This window comes from Chrysemys picta, unplaced genomic scaffold, assembly GCF_011386835.1.
Source record: "Chrysemys picta bellii isolate R12L10 unplaced genomic scaffold, ASM1138683v2 scaf80, whole genome shotgun sequence".
In the NCBI taxonomy this organism is placed as follows: domain Eukaryota; kingdom Metazoa; phylum Chordata; order Testudines; family Emydidae; genus Chrysemys; species Chrysemys picta.
Window position 1 is genome coordinate 30,001 of NW_027052787.1, and position 5,000 is coordinate 35,000.

The window sequence follows — 5,000 nt, forward strand, 5'->3', positions numbered from 1 at the left end:
GGTCCTGTCGGGGGGGGACCGCAGCGCGCCCCTGCTCGCTCTCGCGACCGTGTTTGGCCCTGCTGAGCCTCGCGGCTCCCTGGGTTTTTCGGACCCCTGGGTGGTCTGCCGGAACCGCTCGACCTCGCACGGCGGAGATCTCGGCCAGACGGCCCCACGCACGGAGGGCCGGGCAGGTGCCCGGGCCGCCCCGAGGAGGGAAGTCCCCATCGGTCCCTGGATCCGTGCACGCGAAAAGGAAGAGGGTCCCCATCCGCCTGAACACCGGACGGCCCCGCGGTTGGGGTGCCGGCCCGCGAAGGGCCCTTCCCATCGCGAACGTCAGCGCCACATCGATCGGCGGGCGCGAGAGGAGCGGGCCCCCCCTCCCTCCGGGGGGCGCCGACACTCGGAGCTCGGCTCCCGGCCGCTGCGGGGCCCGTGAGCTAAGAGCCGGGAAAAGCGGGCCGTCTCGGCGGAGGGCCGGGTGCTGGCCTCCGCCCTCAAACGGGCCCGCTCCCCCCCTCCCACGCCGGGCAGGGTCGGGTACAATACTCGGATTGATCCCCTAGGCTGAGCTCCGGTTCTCACAGGCTCTGAAAAACCTGTCCTCAGAAATCTCCTCACACAATCCTCGAAAGGCAGGTCGAAAAAGCCAAAGCCCCGCCTTCGGCGGTACGAAACTGGAACCGGGCGCCACCTCGTGGTTCCCTCGGTCGGCCGAGACGGCGTGGGGCGACCCCTTCCGGACATCCGCGAGACGACCGGCCGTCAGGTCAACCCATTCGCTCCAAAGGGGTTGACCTGGTGGCCGAGAGGGGACTTTGAAAATTTTTCGGACTTGGAAAACTTTTTTTTTTTTTTTTTCCCCCCAGCCCGCTTCCTCCGGGTTGACCCGGTGGCCGAGCGTCTCGCCGTCCCCGGACGCGGCGAGGGACTGCCTCCCGGCCGTCAGGATCGGGCCCACGGAAGTCTGATTTTAAAAAAAATTGGCCGACGCCACCGCGGAGGGCTACCCGAGCACCCCGGGCCCCGGAGCCGGAAAAGGGAAAAAAAGGATCGGGCCCACTAGAGACATGGACCCGGCCGCCAAGCAGGCCGCCCTGGGCTGACCCTCCCCGGCCGCAGCGAGGGACTGCCTCCCGGCCGACAGGATCGGGCCCCTGGAAGTCTGGGGGTGGGGGGGGAAATCGCCCCACGCCTCCGAGGAGGGCTGCCCGGGCGGGCCTGGCCCCGGAGCTCGAAAAAAAAAAAAAAGGATCGGGCCCACTAGAGACATGGACCAGGCCGCCCTGGGCTCACCCTCCCCGGCCGCAGCGAGGGACTGCCTCCCGGCCGACTGGATCGGGCCCCTGGAAGTCTGGAAAAAAGACTGGAACCTGACGCCTCCGAGGAGGGGGCGCCCAGGGAAGGAGGGAGATCCGGGTTGACCTGGTGACCGGACGGGAAAGAGGCCACCGGGCGTCCCCCCCCTTAAAACCTAGGGATTGACCTGGTGGCCGGAAAGCGAACCGGCCAGCAGGTGAACCCTTTCGATTCCACGGGTTGACCTGGTGCCCGGGAAGCGAACCGGCCAGCAGGTGAACCCGTTCGATTCCACGGGTTGACCTGGTGCCCGGGAGGGGACTCTGAAAATTTTTCAGCCCTTTCGACTCGGGGTTGACCTGGTGGCCGAGAGGGGACTCGCACGGCAGGCAAGCCGCCCTGGGCTCACCCTCCCCGGCCGCAGCGAGGGACTGCCACCCGGCCGACTGGATCGGGCCCCTGGAAGTCTGGAAAAAAGAATGGAACCTGACGCCTCCGAGGAGGGGGCGCCCAGGGAAGGAGGGAGATCCGGGTTGACCTGGTGACCGGACGGGAAAGAGGCCACCGGGCGTCCCCCCCCCCTTAAAACCTAGGGGTTGACCTGGTGGCCGGAAAGCGAACCGGCCAGCAGGTGAACCCTTTCGATTCCACGGGTTGACCTGGTGGCCGGAAAGCGAACCGGCCAGCAGGTGAACCCGTTCGATTCCACGGGTTGACCTGGTGCCCGGGAGGGGACTCTGAAAATTTTTCAGCCCTTTCGACTCGGGGTTGACCTGGTGGCCGAGAGGGGACTCGCACGGCAGGCAAGCCGCCCTGGGCTGACCCTCCCCGGCCGCAGCGAGGGACTGCCTCCCGGCCGACAGGATCGGGCCCCTGGAAGTCTGGGGGGGGGGGGAAATCGCCCCACGCCTCCGAGGAGGGCTGCCCGGGCGGGCCTGGCCCCGGAGCTCGAAAAAAAAAAAAAGGATCGGGCCCACTAGAGACATGGACCAGGCCGCCCTGGGCTCACCCTCCCCGGCCGCAGCGAGGGACTGCCTCCCGGCCGACTGGATCGGGCCCCTGGAAGTCTGGGGGGGGGGAAAATGGAACCTGACGCCTCCGAGGAGGGGACGCCCAGGGAAGGAGGGAGATCCGGGTTGACCTGGTGACCGGACGGGAAAGAGGCCACCGGGCGTGCCCCCGTTAAAACCCCTAGGGGTTGACCTGGTGGCCGGAAAGCAAACCGGCCAGCAGGTGAACCCTTTCGATTCCACGGGTTGACCTGGTGCCCGGGAAGCGAACCGGCCAGCAGGTGAACCCGTCCGATTCCACGGGTTGACCTGGTGCCCGGGAGGGGACTCTGAAAATTTTTCAGCCCTTTCGACTCGGGGTTGACCTGGTGGCCGAGAGGGGCCTCGCACGGCAGGCAAGCCGCCCTGGGCTCACCCTCCCCGGCCGCAGCGAGGGACTGCCCCTCCCCACCCCCCGGCTGACAGGATCGGGCGCACTGGAAGTCCGGGACAGTATTTTCCCCGACGCCGGGGAGGGCGGGCGGAGGGGCTCTGGCGGCCAGCCCGGGCCCCGGAGCTCGAAAAGGAAAAAAGGACCGGGCCCGCGAGAGACGGGGGCCCTGCCGCAGGGGGGGGGGGCAGTCCGACCGGGGCTCACCGTGCGGCAGGCCCGGGCGTCGGCAGGGGAAAGCGGGCGAGGAGGCGCGGGGCCGGGTGCCTACGGCCATACCGGACCGAACGCCCCCGATCCCGTCCGATCTCGGAAGGTAAACCGTCCCGGGCCTGGCTAGTACTTGGATGGGTGACCGCCTGGGAATCCCAGGTGCCGTAGGCAGCTTTTCCCGGTCCGAGTCAGCTCTCTCTCCTTTTCTGGGGGGGAAGGAGAGGGGGGGACGGGCCGGAAAGCCCCTCGTCGCTCCTGCCGAGTCGGAGGTCGCGGCCGCAGGTCACGGGTCTGGGCGCCTGGGGTCCGGCTCCCCACCCACCCGGCTTCCTCCGCGGAGGACCCCCCCCGGGGCCACCGAAGCCGCTGGGGGAGACCCCGGGCATGGGGCGGACTGGCCCGGACCCTCCCGGCCGCCGGCCCGCAGGTCCGCCCCGAATCCCCCCCCGCGGCCACCCAGGCCAGGCCTGGCCTGGCGGGCCGGTGTGCGGCTCCCCCGGGCTTCCTCCCCCGACGACCCGCGCCCCCCTGAGCCGCAGGCGGAGACCCCGGCCCCGGGGCGGACCGGCCCGGGCTCGCTCGAGCCCCCTGCGCCCGGCCCGCAGGACCGCCCCCCCGAATCCCCCGGGAGAGGCCCGGCCTGCACGCCACTGACGACCCGCGGCCCCCAAAGTCGCAGCAGGCGCCCCCCCCCCGGTTAGCCCCGTCTCGCTCCGCGCCCCCCGCCCCTCGCTGCCGGGACCGGGCGCCGCCCCAGAGTCAGCCGCAGCCGGCCGGCCTGAGAGCTGCCCTCCTGTGGACGACGGTGAGTTTACCTTGATACTAACCGGCCGTCAGCCAGGTCAACCCCATTGCTAGACTGGGGTGGACCTGGTGGCCGAGTGGGGACTTGGAACATTTGACAGCTGCTTCCCGGGGCTTGACCGGTTGTCCTGAACGCCCCCCACCCCCAGCCCCAGCCCCCGGCTCCTGCTCCCCTCTCCCCAGCCTCGGTGCTCCGCTCCCTGCCTCGGAGGCTGCCTCTCTGCGGCGCCTGCATCGCCTCCGAGGACGCGCACCCTCCGGAGGCTGGACGTAAACCCACCACTGCCGCTGACCCGGCTCTCCGAGGGACGACTGTGAGGCCTCCCCCCCCCCCCCACCCCCGGACCGCCCTGGGGACGACTGCTAAGCCTCCCCCACCGGACCGCCCGGGGCAAGACTGCTAAGCCTCCCTCCCACACACACACACACACTGTCGGGGGAGGACTATTAAGCTTTCCCCCTGGAGCGCCCGGGGCGGACGACTGTTAAGCCTGCCCCCGGAGTCCTCGGGGGAGGACTATTAAGCTTTCCCCCCTGGAGCGCCCGGGGGGGGGACGACTATTAAGCCTGGCCCCCGGAGTCCTCGGGGGACGACTATTAAGCCTCCCCCGGACCTGCTCCCTCTCGACTATTAAGCCCCCCCTCTGCGGTCCTCAGCACCACTGCCGCGCTGCCCTGGGAGTGGGGTGACATCCGGTCCGGAAAGCAAACCGGCCACCAGGTCAACCCGTCGAATCCAATGGGTTGACCTGGTGGCCGGAAAGCAAACCGGCCGCCAGGTCAACCCAGTAGATTCAGCGGGTTGACCTGGTGGCCGAACGGGGACTTTGAAAATTTGACAGCCGCTTCCCGGGGGTTGACCTGTTGTCCCGGTGGGGACTTTGAACATTTGACAGCCGCCTCCCAGGGCTTGACCTGTTGTCCCGGGGGGACTTTGAACATTTGACAGCCGCTTCCCGGGGCTTGATCGGTTGTCCTGAACGCCCCCCCCACCCACCCACCCCAGCCCCCGGCTCCTGCTCCCCTCTCCCCAGCCTCGGTGCTCCGCTCCTTGCCTCAGAGGCTGCCTCTCTGCGGCAGCTGCATCCCGTCCGAGGACGCTCACCCTCCGGAGGCTGGACGTAAAGCCTGACACCCGCCACCGCCGCCGACCCGGCTCTCCGAGGGACGACTCTGAGGCCTCCCCCCACCCCCGGACCGCCCTGATGACGACTGCTAAGCCTCCCCCACCGGACCGCCCGGGGGAAGACTGCGACGCC

General features: G+C 69.5%; 1 non-coding gene across 1 annotated transcript; it reads left to right on the forward strand.

Annotated features, from left to right (window-relative positions):
- Positions 1–2,989: 2,989 nt before the first annotated feature.
- Positions 2,990–3,108, forward strand: LOC135977949 (5S ribosomal RNA). The gene has a single exon (XR_010595370.1). It is a non-coding gene; the product is annotated as a 5S ribosomal RNA (ribosomal RNA).
- The last annotated feature ends 1,892 nt before the right edge of the window (positions 3,109–5,000 follow it).